Source organism: Heterodontus francisci, chromosome 23 (assembly GCF_036365525.1).
Source record: "Heterodontus francisci isolate sHetFra1 chromosome 23, sHetFra1.hap1, whole genome shotgun sequence".
Lineage (NCBI taxonomy): Eukaryota > Metazoa > Chordata > Chondrichthyes > Heterodontiformes > Heterodontidae > Heterodontus > Heterodontus francisci.
In genome coordinates, this window is record NC_090393.1 from 73,200,990 (window position 1) to 73,215,970 (window position 14,981).

The following is a 14,981-nucleotide window of genomic DNA, read 5'->3' on the forward strand; positions in this document are numbered from 1 at the left end:
AGTTTACCCCAGTGAGAGTCAGTGCCTGTCGAAGTGTACCCAAGTGAGAGTCAGTGCCTGTGGAAGTTTACCCCATTCAGAGTCAGTGCCTGTGGAAGTGGACCCCAGTGACACTCAATTCCTGTGGAAGTTTATCCCATTCAGAGTCAGTGCCTGTGGAAGTGTCCCCCAGTGTGAGTCAGTGCCTGTGGATGTTTACCCCATTCAGCTTCAGTACCTGTAGATGTTAACCCCATTCAGATTCAGTGCCTGTAGAAGTGTACCCCAGTGAGAGTCAGTGCCAGTGGAAATGTACCCCTGTGAGAGTCAGTGCCTGTAGAAGTGTACCCTGGTGAGATTCAGTGGCTGGGGAGCGGCTCTCCATTAGGAGTCACTGCCTGTAGAAGTGTATCCCATTCAGAGTCAGTGCATGTGGAAAGGTACACCAGTGAGAGTCAGTGCCTGCAGAAGTGTACCCAAGTGAGAGTCAGTGTCTGTAGAAGTGTACCCAAGTGAGAGTCTGTGCCAATGGAAATGTACCCCAGTGAGAGTCAGTGCCTGTGGAAATGTACCCCAGTGAGAGTCAGTGCCTGAAGAAGTTTACCCAAGTGAGAGTCAGTGCATGTGGAAGTTTACCCCATTCAGATTCAGTGCCTGTGGAAGTGTACCCCATTCAGAGTCAGTGTCTGTGGAAGTGTACCCCAGTGACAGTCAGTGCCTGTGGAGGTTTACCCCATTCAGAGTCAGTGCCTGTGGAAGTGCACCCAAGTGAGGGTCAGTGCCTGTGGATGTTTACCCCATTCTAAGTCAGTGCCTGTGGAAGCGTACCCCAGTGAGAGTTAGTGCCTGTGGAAGTGTACCCCAGTGAGAGTCTGTGCCTTTGGAAGCTTTCCCCATTCGGAGTCAGTGCCTGTGGAAGTGAACCCCAGTGGGAGTCAGTGCCTGTGCAAGTTTACCCCATTCAGATTCAGTACCTGTAGAAGTTTACCACATTCAGATTCAGTGCCTGTCGAAGTTTACCCCATTCAGAGTCAGTGCCTGTGGAAGTGTACCCCAGTGAGAGTCAGTGCCTTTGGAAGTTTCCCCCAGTGAGAGTCAGTGCCTGTCGAAGTGTTCCCAAGTGAGAGTCAGTGCTTGTGGAAGTTTACCCTATTCAGTGTCAGTGCCTGTGGAAGTGTACCCCAGTGACAGTCAGTGCCTGTGGAAGTTTATCCCATTCAGAGTCAGTGCCTGTGGAAGTTTACCCCAGTGAGAGTCAGTGCCTGTGGATGTTTACCCCATTCAGCTTCAGTACCTGTAGATGTTAACCCCATTCAGATTCAGTGCCTGTAGAAGTGTACCCCAGTGAGAGTCAGTGCCAGTGGAAATGTACCCCTGTGAGAGTCAGTGCCTGTAGAAGTGTACCCCAGTGAGATTCAATGGCTGGGGAGCGGCTCTCCATTCGGAGTCAATGCCTATAGAAGTGTATCCCATTCAGAGTCAGTGCATGTGGAAAGGTACACCAGTGAGAGTCAGTGCCTGCAGAAGTGTACCCAAGTGAGAGTCAGTGCCTGTAGAAGTGTACCCAAGTGAGAGTCAGTGCCAATGGAAATGTACCCCAGTGAGAGTCAGTGCCTGTGGAAATGTACCCCAGTGAGAGTCAGTGCCAGAAGAAAATTACCCAAGTGAGAGTCAGTGCATGTGGAAGTTTACCGCATTCAGATTCAGTGCCTGTGGAAGTGTACCCCATTCAGAGTCAGTGTCTGTGGAAGTGTACCACAGTGACAGTCAGTGCCTGTGGAAGTTTACCCCATTCAGAGTCAGTGCCTGTGGAAGTGCACCCAAGTGAGGGACAGTGCCTGTGGAAGTTTACCCCATTCAGAGGCAGTGCCTGTGTAAGTGTACCCCAGTGACAGTCAGTGCCTGTGGAAGTTTATCCCATTCAGATTCAGTACCTGTAGAAGTTAACCCCATTCAGAGTCAGTGCCTGTGGAAGTGCACCCAAGTGAGGGACAGTGCCTGTGGAAGTTTACCCCATTCAGAGGCAGTGCCTGTGTAAGTGTACCCCAGTGACAGTCAGTGCCTGTGGAAGTTTACCCCATTCAGATTCAGTACCTGTAGAAGTTTACCCTATTCAGAGTCAGTGCCTGTGGAAGTGTACCCCAGTGACAGTCAGTGCCTGTGGAAGTTTATCCCATTCAGAGTCAGTGCCTGTGGAAGTTTACCCCAGTGAGAGTCAGTGCCTGTGGATGTTTACCCCATTCAGCTTCAGTACCTGTAGATGTTAACCCCATTCAGATTCAGTGCCTGTAGAAGTGTACCCCAGTGAGAGTCAGTGCCAGTGGAAATTTACCCCTGTGAGAGTCAGTGCCTGTAGAAGTGTACCCCAGTGACAGTCAGTGCCTGTGGAAGTTTATCCCATTCAGAGTCAGTGCCTGTGGAAGTTTACCCCAGTGAGAGTCAGTGCCTGTGGATGTTTACCCCATTCAGCTTCAGTACCTGTCGATGTTAACCCCATTCAGATTCAGTGCCTGTAGAAGTGTACCCCAGTGAGAGTCAGTGCCAGTGGAAATGTACCCCTGTGAGAGTCAGTGCCTGTAGAAGTGTACCCTGGAGAGATTCAGTGGCTGGGGAGCGGCTCTCCATTAGGAGTCACTGCCTATAGAAGTGTATCCCATTCAGAGTCAGTGCATGTGGAAAGGTACACCAGTGAGAGTCAGTGCCTGCAGAAGTGTACCCAAGTGAGAGTCAGTGTCTGTAGAAGTGTACCCAAGTGAGAGTCTGTCCCAATGGAAATGTACCCCAGTGAGAGTCAGTGCCTGTGTAAATGTACCCAAGTGAGAGTCAGTGCATGTGGAAGTTTACCCCATTCAGATTCAGTGCCTGTGGAAGTGTACCCCATTCAGAGTCAGTGTCTGTGGAAGTGTACCACAGTGACAGTCAGTGCCTGTGGAGGTTTACCCCATTCAGAGTCAGTGCCTGTGGAAGTGCACCCAAGTGAGAGTCAGTGCCTGTAGAAGTGTACCCAAGTGAGAGTCAGTGCCAATGGAAATGTACCCCAGTGAGAGTCAGTGCCTGTGGAAATGTACCCCAGTGAGAGTCAGTGCCTGAAGAAGATTACCCAAGTGAGAGTCGGTGCATGTGGAAGTTTACCCCATTCAGATTCAGTGCCTGTGGAAGTGTACCCCATTCAGAGTCAGTGTCTGTGGAAGTGTACCACAGTGACAGTCAGTGCCTGTGGAAGTTTACCCCATTCAGAGTCAGTGCCTGTGGAAGTGCACCCAAGTGAGGGTCAGTGCCTGTGGAAGTTTACCCCATTCAGAGGCAGTGCCTGTGTAAGTGTACCCCGTGACAGTCAGTGCCTGTGGAAGTTTACCCCTTTAAGATTCAGTGCGTGTGGAAGTTTACCCCATTCAGAGTCAGTGCCTGTGGAAGTTTACCCCATTCAGAGTCAGTGCCTGTGGAAGTGTACCCCAGTGAGAGTCAGTGCCTTTGGAAGTTTACCCCACTCAGAGTCAGTGCCTGTGTAAGTGTACCCCAGTGAGAGTCAGTGCCTGTGGAAGTGTACCCCAGTGAGAGTGAGTGCCAGTGGAAGTTTACCCCATTCAGAGTCTGTGCCTGTGGAAGTGTACCCCAGTGAGTGTCAGTGCCTGAGGAAGTTTACCCCATTCAGATTCAGTACCTGTAGAAGTTTACCCCATTCAGATTCAGTGCGTGTGGAAGTGTACCCCATTCATAGTCAGTGCCTTTGGAAGTTTACCCCATACAGAGTCAGTGCCTGTGTAAGTGTACCCCAGTGAGAGTCAGTGCCTGTGGAAGTGTACCCCAGTGAGAGTCAGTGCCTGACGAAGTTTACCCCATTCAGATTCAGTAACTGCAGAAGTTTACCCCATTCATATTCAGTGCCTGTAGACGATTACCCCATTCAGAGTCCGTGCCTGTGGAAGTGTACCCCATTCAGAGTCAGTGCCTGTGGAAGTTTACCCCATTCAGAGTCAGTGCCTGTGGAAATGCACCCCAGTAAGAGACAGTGCCTGTAGAAGTTTACCGAATTGAGAGTCAGTGCCTGTAGAAGTGTGCCCAAGTGAGAGTCAGTGCCTGTGGAAATTTACCCAAGTGAGAGTCAGTGCCTGTGGAACTGTTCCTCAGAGAGAGTCAGTGCCAGTAGAAATTTGCCCCATTCAGAGTCAGTGCCTGTGGAAGTGTACTCCAGTGAGAGTCAGTGCCTGTGGAAGTTTACCCCATTCAGAGTCAGTGCCTGTGGAAGTGTAACCCACTGAGAGTCATTGCCTGTGGAACTGTAACCAATTCAGAGACAGTGCCTGTGGAACTTTACCCCATTCAGATTCAGTGCCTGTGGAAGTGTACTGCTGTGAGAGTCAGAGCCTGTGGAAGTTTACCCCATTCAGATTCAGTGCCTGTGGAAGTGCACCCCAGTGATAGTCAGTGCCTGTGGAAGTTTACGCCATTCAGATTCAGTGCCTGTGGAAGTGTACTCCTGTGAGAGTCAATGCCTGTGGAAGTTTACCACATTCAGAGTCAGTGCCTGTGGAAATGTACCCCTGTGAGAGTCAGTGCCTGTAGAAGTGTACCCCAGTGAGATTCAGTGGCTGGGAAGCGGCTCACCATTAGGAGTCACTGCCTATGGAAGTGTACCCCACTCAGTGTCAGTGCATGTGGAAATGTACCCCAGTGAGAGTCTTTGCCTGTGGAAATGTGCGCCAGTGAGAGTCAGTGCCTGTAGAAGTGTACCCAAGTGAGAGTCAGTGCCTGTGGAAATGCACCCCAGTGAGAGTCAGTGCCTGTGGAAGTGCACCCAAGTGAGGGTCAATGCCTGTGGAATTGTACCCCATTCAGAGTCAGTGGCTGTGGAATTGTCCCCCTGTGAGAGTCAGTGCCTGTGGGAGTGTACCCCAGTTAGAGTCATTGCCTCTGGAAGATTTCCCCATTCAGAGTCAGTACCTGTGGATGTTTACCCCATTCATAGTCAGTGCCTGTGGAAGTTTACCCCATTCAGATTCAGTGCCTGTGGAAGTGTACCCCAGTGAGAGTCAGTGCCTGTGGAAGTTTTCCCCATTCAGAGTCAGTGCCTTTGTAAGTGTACCCCAGTGAGAGTCAGTGCCTGTGGAAGTTTACCACATTCAGGTTCAGTGCCTGTCGAAGTGAACCCCAGTTAGAGTCAGTGCCTGTGCAAGTTTACCCCATTCAGGTTCAGTACCTCTAGTAGTTTACACCATTCAGATTCAGTGCCTATGGAAGTGTACCCCACTCAGAGTCAGTGCCTTTGGAAGTTTACCCCATTCAGAGTCAGTACCTGTGGAAGGGTACCCCAGTGAGTGTCAGTGCGTTTGGAAGTTTACCCCATACATAGTCAGTGCCTGTGTAAGTGTACCCCAGTGAGAGTCAGTGCCTGTGGAAGTGTACCCCAGTGAGAGTCAGTGCCTGAAGAAGTTTACCCCATTCAGATTCAGTAACTGTAGAAGTTTACCCCATTCATATTCAGTGCCTGTAGACGATTACCCCATTCAGAGTCAGTGCCTGTGGAAGTGTACCCCATTCAGAGTCAGTGCCTGTGGACGTTTACTCCATTCAGAGTCAGTGCCTGTGGAAATGTACCCCAGTGAGAGTCAGTGCCTGTTGAAGTGTACCCAAGTGAGAGTCAGTGCCTGTAGAAGTGTACCCAAGTGAGAGTCAGTGCCTGTGGATATTTACCCAAGTGAGACTCAGTGCCTGTGGAACTGTTCCACAGAGTGATTCAGTGAAAGTAGAAATTTGCCCCATTCAGTGTCAGTGCCTGTGGAAGTGTACTCCAGTGTGAGTCTGTGCCTGTGGAAGTTTACCCCATTCAGAGTCAGTGCCTGTGGAAGTGTTCCCCACTGAGAGTCATTGCCTGTGGAACTGTAACCAATTCAGAGTCAGTGCCTGTGGAACTTTACCCCATTCAGATTCAGTGCCTGTGGAAGTGTACCCCACTGAGAGTAAATGCCTGTGGAAGTTTACCCCATTCAGAATCAGTGCCTGTGGAAGTGTACTGCTGTGAGAGTCAGTGTCTGTGGAAGTTTACCCCATTCACATTCAGTGCCTGTGGAAGTGTACCCCAGTGAGAGTCAGTGCCTGTGGAAGTTTACGCCATTCAGATTCAGTGCCTGTGGAAGTGTACTCCTGTGAAAGTCAATGCCTGTGGAAGTTTACCACATTCAGAGTCAGTGCCTGTGGAAGTTTACCCCATTCAGAGTCAGTGCCTGTGGAAGTGTACCCCAGTGAGAGTCAGTGCCTTTGGAAGTTTACCCCACTCAGAGTCAGTGCCTGTGTAAGTGTACCCCAGTGAGAGTCAGTGCCTGTGGAAGTGTACCCCAGTGAGAGTGAGTGCCAGTGGAAGTTTACCCCATTCAGAGTCTGTGCCTGTGGAAGTGTACCCCAGTGAGTGTCAGTGCCTGAGGAAGTTTACCCCATTCAGATTCAGTACCTGTAGAAGTTTACCCCATTCAGATTCAGTGCGTGTGGAAGTGTACCCCATTCATAGTCAGTGCCTTTGGAAGTTTACCCCATACAGAGTCAGTGCCTGTGTAAGTGTACCCCAGTGAGAGTCAGTGCCTGTGGAAGTGTACCCCAGTGAGAGTCAGTGCCTGACGAAGTTTACCCCATTCAGATTCAGTAACTGCAGAAGTTTACCCCATTCATATTCAGTGCCTGTAGACGATTACCCCATTCAGAGTCCGTGCCTGTGGAAGTGTACCCCATTCAGAGTCAGTGCCTGTGGAAGTTTACCCCATTCAGAGTCAGTGCCTGTGGAAATGCACCCCAGTAAGAGACAGTGCCTGTAGAAGTTTACCGAATTGAGAGTCAGTGCCTGTAGAAGTGTGCCCAAGTGAGAGTCAGTGCCTGTGGAAATTTACCCAAGTGAGAGTCAGTGCCTGTGGAACTGTTCCTCAGAGAGAGTCAGTGCCAGTAGAAATTTGCCCCATTCAGAGTCAGTGCCTGTGGAAGTGTACTCCAGTGAGAGTCAGTGCCTGTGGAAGTTTACCCCATTCAGAGTCAGTGCCTGTGGAAGTGTAACCCACTGAGAGTCATTGCCTGTGGAACTGTAACCAATTCAGAGACAGTGCCTGTGGAACTTTACCCCATTCAGATTCAGTGCCTGTGGAAGTGTACTGCTGTGAGAGTCAGAGCCTGTGGAAGTTTACCCCATTCAGATTCAGTGCCTGTGGAAGTGCACCCCAGTGATAGTCAGTGCCTGTGGAAGTTTACGCCATTCAGATTCAGTGCCTGTGGAAGTGTACTCCTGTGAGAGTCAATGCCTGTGGAAGTTTACCACATTCAGAGTCAGTGCCTGTGGAAATGTACCCCTGTGAGAGTCAGTGCCTGTAGAAGTGTACCCCAGTGAGATTCAGTGGCTGGGAAGCGGCTCACCATTAGGAGTCACTGCCTATGGAAGTGTACCCCACTCAGTGTCAGTGCATGTGGAAATGTACCCCAGTGAGAGTCTTTGCCTGTGGAAATGTGCGCCAGTGAGAGTCAGTGCCTGTAGAAGTGTACCCAAGTGAGAGTCAGTGCCTGTGGAAATGCACCCCAGTGAGAGTCAGTGCCTGTGGAAGTGCACCCAAGTGAGGGTCAATGCCTGTGGAATTGTACCCCATTCAGAGTCAGTGGCTGTGGAATTGTCCCCCTGTGAGAGTCAGTGCCTGTGGGAGTGTACCCCAGTTAGAGTCATTGCCTCTGGAAGATTTCCCCATTCAGAGTCAGTACCTGTGGATGTTTACCCCATTCATAGTCAGTGCCTGTGGAAGTTTACCCCATTCAGATTCAGTGCCTGTGGAAGTGTACCCCAGTGAGAGTCAGTGCCTGTGGAAGTTTTCCCCATTCAGAGTCAGTGCCTTTGTAAGTGTACCCCAGTGAGAGTCAGTGCCTGTGGAAGTTTACCACATTCAGGTTCAGTGCCTGTCGAAGTGAACCCCAGTTAGAGTCAGTGCCTGTGCAAGTTTACCCCATTCAGGTTCAGTACCTCTAGTAGTTTACACCATTCAGATTCAGTGCCTATGGAAGTGTACCCCACTCAGAGTCAGTGCCTTTGGAAGTTTACCCCATTCAGAGTCAGTACCTGTGGAAGGGTACCCCAGTGAGTGTCAGTGCGTTTGGAAGTTTACCCCATACATAGTCAGTGCCTGTGTAAGTGTACCCCAGTGAGAGTCAGTGCCTGTGGAAGTGTACCCCAGTGAGAGTCAGTGCCTGAAGAAGTTTACCCCATTCAGATTCAGTAACTGTAGAAGTTTACCCCATTCATATTCAGTGCCTGTAGACGATTACCCCATTCAGAGTCAGTGCCTGTGGAAGTGTACCCCATTCAGAGTCAGTGCCTGTGGACGTTTACTCCATTCAGAGTCAGTGCCTGTGGAAATGTACCCCAGTGAGAGTCAGTGCCTGTTGAAGTGTACCCAAGTGAGAGTCAGTGCCTGTAGAAGTGTACCCAAGTGAGAGTCAGTGCCTGTGGATATTTACCCAAGTGAGACTCAGTGCCTGTGGAACTGTTCCACAGAGTGATTCAGTGAAAGTAGAAATTTGCCCCATTCAGTGTCAGTGCCTGTGGAAGTGTACTCCAGTGTGAGTCTGTGCCTGTGGAAGTTTACCCCATTCAGAGTCAGTGCCTGTGGAAGTGTTCCCCACTGAGAGTCATTGCCTGTGGAACTGTAACCAATTCAGAGTCAGTGCCTGTGGAACTTTACCCCATTCAGATTCAGTGCCTGTGGAAGTGTACCCCACTGAGAGTAAATGCCTGTGGAAGTTTACCCCATTCAGAATCAGTGCCTGTGGAAGTGTACTGCTGTGAGAGTCAGTGTCTGTGGAAGTTTACCCCATTCACATTCAGTGCCTGTGGAAGTGTACCCCAGTGAGAGTCAGTGCCTGTGGAAGTTTACGCCATTCAGATTCAGTGCCTGTGGAAGTGTACTCCTGTGAAAGTCAATGCCTGTGGAAGTTTACCACATTCAGAGTCAGTGCCTGTGGAAATGTTCCCCAGTGAGATTCAGTGGCTGGGAAGCAGCTCACCATTAGGAGTCACTGCCTATGGAAGTGTACCCCACTCAGAGTCAGTGCATGTGGAAATGTATCCCAGTGAGAGTCTTTGCCTGTGGAAATGTGCGCCAGTCAGAGTCAGTGCCTGTAGAAGGGTACCCAAGTGAGAGTCAGTGCCTGTGGAAGTGCACCCAAGTGAGTGTCAATGCCTGTGGAAGTGTACCCCATTCAGAGTCAGTGGCTGTGGAAGGGTACCCCAGTGAGTGTCAGTGCGTTTGGAAGTTTACCCCATACATAGTCAGTGCCTGTGTAAGTGTACCCCAGTGAGAGTCAGTGCCTGTAGAAGTGTACCCAAGTGAGAGTCAGTGCCTGTGGATATTTACCCAAGTGAGACTCAGTGCCTGTGGAACTGTTCCACAGAGTGATTCAGTGAAAGTAGAAATTTGCCCCATTCAGTGTCAGTGCCTGTGGAAGTGTACTCCAGTGTGAGTCTGTGCCTGTGGAAGTTTACCCCATTCAGAGTCAGTGCCTGTGGAAGTGTTCCCCACTGAGAGTCATTGCCTGTGGAACTGTAACCAATTCAGAGTCAGTGCCTGTGGAACTTTACCCCATTCAGATTCAGTGCCTGTGGAAGTGTACCCCACTGAGAGTAAATGCCTGTGGAAGTTTACCCCATTCAGAATCAGTGCCTGTGGAAGTGTACTGCTGTGAGAGTCAGTGCCTTTGGAAGTTTACCCCATTCAGAGTCAGTACCTGTGGAAGGGTACCCCAGTGAGTGTCAGTGCGTTTGGAAGTTTACCCCATACATAGTCAGTGCCTGTGTAAGTGTACCCCAGTGAGAGTCAGTGCCTGTGGAAGTGTACCCCAGTGAGAGTCAGTGCCTGAAGAAGTTTACCCCATTCATATTCAGTGCCTGTAGACGATTACCCCATTCAGAGTCAGTGCCTGTGGAAGTGTACCCCATTCAGAGTCAGTGCCTGTGGACGTTTACTCCATTCAGAGTCAGTGCCTGTGGAAATGTACCCCAGTGAGAGTCAGTGCCTGTTGAAGTGTACCCAAGTGAGAGTCAGTGCCTGTAGAAGTGTACCCAAGTGAGAGTCAGTGCCTGTGGATATTTACCCAAGTGAGACTCAGTGCCTGTGGAACTGTTCCACAGAGTGATTCAGTGAAAGTAGAAATTTGCCCCATTCAGTGTCAGTGCCTGTGGAAGTGTACTCCAGTGTGAGTCTGTGCCTGTGGAAGTTTACCCCATTCAGAGTCAGTGCCTGTGGAAGTGTTCCCCACTGAGAGTCATTGCCTGTGGAACTGTAACCAATTCAGAGTCAGTGCCTGTGGAACTTTACCCCATTCAGATTCAGTGCCTGTGGAAGTGTACCCCACTGAGAGTAAATGCCTGTGGAAGTTTACCCCATTCAGAATCAGTGCCTGTGGAAGTGTACTGCTGTGAGAGTCAGTGCCTGTGGAAGTTTACCCCATTCACATTCAGTGCCTGTGGAAGTGTACCCCAGTGAGAGTCAGTGCCTGTGGAAGTTTACGCCATTCAGATTCAGTGCCTGTGGAAGTGTACTCCTGTGAAAGTCAATGCCTGTGGAAGTTTACCACATTCAGAGTCAGTGCCTGTGGAAATGTTCCCCAGTGAGATTCAGTGGCTGGGAAGCGGCTCACCATTAGGAGTCACTGCCTATGGAAGTGTACCCCACTCAGAGTCAGTGCATGTGGAAATGTATCCCAGTGAGAGTCTTTGCCTGTGGAAATGTGCGCCAGTGAGAGTCAGTGCCTGTAGAAGGGTACCCAAGTGAGAGTCAGTGCCTGTGGAAGTGCACCCAAGTGAGTGTCAATGCCTGTGGAAGTGTACCCCATTCAGAGTCAGTGGCTGTGGAATTGTCCCCCTGTGAGAGTCAGTGCCTGTGGGAGTGTACCCCAGTTAGAGTCATTGCCTCTGGAAGATTTCCCCATTCAGAGTCAGTACCTGTGGATGTTTACCCCATTCATCGTCAGTGCCTGTGGAGGTGTACCCCATTCAGATTTAGTGCCTGTGGAAGTTTACCCCATACAGATTCAGAGCCTGTAGAAGTTAACCCCATTCAGAGTCAGTGCCTGTGGAAGCTTACCCCATTCAGAGACAGTGCCTGTGGAAATTCACCCCAGTGAGAGTCAGTGCCTTTGGAAGATTTCCCCATTCCGAGTCAGTGCCTGTGTAAGTGTACCCCAGTGAGAGTCATTGCCTGTGGAAGTTTACCCCATTCAGATTCAGTACCTCTAGTAGTTTACACCATTCAGATTCAGTGCCTATGGAAGTGTACCCCAGTGAGAGTCAGTGCCTGTGGAAGTGTACCCCAGTGAGTGTCAGTGCCTGTGCAAGTTTACCCCATTCAGATTCAGTACCTCTAGTAGTTTACACCATTCAGATTCAGTGCCTATGGAAGTGTACCCCACTCAGAGTCAGTGCCTTTGGAAGTTTACCCCATTCAGAGTCAGTACCTGTGGAAGGGTACCCCAGTGAGAGTCAGTGCGTTTGGAAGTTTACCCCAAACATAGTCAGTGCCTGTGTAAGTGTACCCCAGTGAGAGTCAGTGCCTGTGGAAGTGTACCCCAGTGAGAGTCAGTGCCTGAAGAAGTTTACCCCATTCAGATTGAGTAACTGTAGAAGTTTACCCCATTCATATTCAGTGCTTGTAGACGATTACCCCATTCAGAGTTAGTGCCTGTGGAAGTGTACCCCATTCAGAGTCAGTGCCTGTGGAAGTTTACTCCATTCAGAGTCAGTGCCTGTGGAAATGTACCCCATTGAGAGTCAGTGCCTATAGAAGTGTACCCAAGTGAGAGTCAGTGCCTGTAGAAGTGTACCCAAGTGAGAGTCTGTGCCTGTGGATATTTACCCAAGTGAGAGTCAGTGCCTGTGGAACTGTTCCACAGAGAGACTCAGTGCCAGTAGAAATTTGCCCCATTCAGTGTCAGTGCCTGTGGAAGTGTACTCCAGTGTGATTCTGTGCCTGTGGAAGTTTACCCCATTCAGATTCAGTGCCTGTGGAAGTGTACCCCAGTGAGAGTAAATGCCTGTGGAAGTTTACCCCATTCAGAATCAGTGCCTGTGGAAGTGTACTGCTGTGAGAGTCAGTGCCTGTGGAAGTTTACCCCATTCAGATTCAGTGCCTGTCGAAGTGAACCCCAGTTAGGGTCAGTGCCTGTGCAAGTTTACCCCATTCAGATTCAGTACCGCTAGTAGTTTACACCATTCAGATTCAATGCCTATGGAAGTGTACCCCACTCAGAGTCAGTGCCTTTGGAATTTTACCCCATTCAGAGTCAGTACCTGTGGAAGGGTACCCCAGTGAGAGTCAGTGCCTTTGGAAGTTTACCCCAGTGAGAGTCAGTGCCTGAGGAAGTGTACCCCAGTGAGAGTCAGTGCCTATAGAAGTGTACCCAAGTGAGAGTCAGTGCCTGTAGAAGTGTACCCCAGTGAGAGTCAGTGCCTGTGGATATTTACCCAAGTGAGAGTCAGTGCCTGTGGAACTGTTCCACACAGAGAGTCAGTGCCAGTAGAAATTTGCCCCATTCAGTGTCAGTGCCTGTCGAAGTGTACACCAGTGTGATTCTGTGCCTGTGGAAGTTTACCCCATTCAGATTCAGTGCCTGTGGATGTGTACCCCAGTGAGAGTAAATGCCTGTGGAAGTTTACCCCATTCAGAATCAGTGCCTGTGGAAGTGTACTGCTGTGAGAGTCAGTGCCTGTGGAAGTTTACCCCATTCAGATTCAGTGCCTGTGGAAGTGTACCCCAGTGAGAGTCAGTGCCTGTGGAAGTTTACCCCATTCAGATTCAGTGCCTGTGGAAGTGTACACCTGTGAGAGTCAATGCCTGTGGAGGTTTACCACATTCAGAGTCAGTGCCTGTGGAAATGTACACCTGTGAGAGTCAGTGCCTGTAGAAGTGTACCCCAGTGAGATTCAGTGGCTGGGAAGTGGCTCACCATTAGGAGTCACTGCCTATGGAAGTGTACCCCACTCAGAGTCAGTGCATGTGGAAATGTACCCCAGTGAGAGTCTTTGCCTGTGGAAATGTGCGCCAGTGAGAGTCAGTGCCTGTAGAAGTGTACCCAAGTGAGAGTCAGTGCCTGTGGAAATGCACCCCAGTGAGAGTCAGTGCCTGTGAAAATGTACCCCAGTGAGTGTCAGTGCCTCTGGAAGTGTACCCCAGTGAAAGTCAGTGCCTGTGGAAGTTTACCCCATTCAGAGTCAGTGCCTCTGGAAGTGTACCCCAGTGAGAGTCAGTGCCTGTGGAAGTGCACCCAAGTGAGGGTCAATGCCTGTGGAAGTGTACCCCAGTGAGAGTCAGTGCCTGAAGAGGTTTACCCCATTCAGATTCAGTAACTGTAGAAGTTTACCCCATTCATATTCAGTGCCTGTAGACGATTACCCCATTCAGAGTCAGTGCCTGTGGAAGTGTACCCCATTCAGAGTCAGTGCCTGTGGAAGTTTACTCCATTCAGAGTCAGTGTATGTGGAAATGGACCCCAGTGAGAGTCAGTGCCTGTAGAAGTGTACCCAAGTGAGAGTCAGTGCCTGTAGAAGTGTACCCAAGTGAGAGTCAGTGCCTGCGGAAATATACCCAAGTGAGAGTCAGTGCCTGTGGAACTGTTCTACAGAGAGAGTCAGTGCCAGTAGAAATTTGCCCGATTCAGTGTCAGTGCCTGTGGAAGTGTACTCCAGTGTGAGTCTGTGCCTGTGGAAGTTGACCCCATTCAGAGTCAGTGCCTGTGGAAGTGTTCCCCACTGAGAGTCATTGCCTGTGGAACTGTAACCAATTCAGAGTCAGTGCCTGTGGAACTTTACCCCATTCAGATTCAGTGCCTGTGGAAGTGTACCCCAGTGAGAGTAAATGCCTGTGGAAGTTTACCCCATTCAGAATCAGTGCCTGTGGAAGTGTACTGCTGTGAAAGTCAGTGCCTGTGGAACTTTACCCCATTCAGATTCAGTGCCTGTGGAAGTGTACCCCAGTGAGAGTCAGTGCCTGTGGAAGTTTACGCCATTCAGATTCAGTGCCTGTGGAAGTGTACTCCTGTGAGAGTCAATGCCTGTGGAAGTTTACCACATTCAGAGTCAGTGCCTGTGGAAATGTACCCCTGTGAGAGTCAGTGCCTGTCGAAGTGTACGCCAGTGAGATTCAGTGGCTGGGAAGCGGCTCACCATTAGGAGTCACTGCCTATGGAAGTGTACCCCACTCAGAGTCAGTGCATGTGGAAATGTACCCCAGTGAGAGTCTTTGCCTGTGGAAATGTGCGCCAGTGAGAGTCAGTGCCTCTGGAAGTGTACCCCAGTGAAAGTCATTGCCTGTGGAAGTTTAGCCCATTCAGAGTCAGTGCCTCTGGAAGTGTACCCCAGTGAGAGTCAGTGCCAGTGGAAGTACACTCAAGTGAGGGTCAATGCCTGTGAAAATGTACCCCAGTGAGAGTCAGTGCCTCTGGAAGTGTACCCCAGTGAAAGTCATTGCCTGTGGAAGTTTAGCCCATTCAGAGTCAGTGCCTCTGGAAGTGTACCCCAGTGAGAGTCAGTGCCAGTGGAAGTGCACCCAAGTGAGGGTCAATGCCTGTGGAAGTGTACCCCATTCAGAGTCAGTGGCTGTGGAATTGTCCCCCTGTGAGAGTCAGTGCCTGTGGGAGTGTACCCCAGTTAGAGTCATTGCCTCTGGAAGATTTCCCCATTCAGAGTCAGTACCTGTGGATGTTTACCCCATTCATAGTCAGTGCCTGTGGAAGTTTACCCCATTCAGATTCAGTGCCAGTGGAAGTGTACCCCAGTGAGAGTCAGTGCCTGTGGAAGTTTACCCCATTCAGAGTCAGTGCCTGTTTAAGTGTACCCCAGTGAGATTCAGATGCTGTGGAAGTTTACCGCATTCAGATTCAGAGCCTGTAGAAGTTAACCCCATTCGGAGTCAGTGCCTGTGGAAGTTTACGCCATTCAGATTCAGTGCCTGTGGAAGTGTACTCCTGTGAGAGTCAATGCCTGTGGAAGTTTA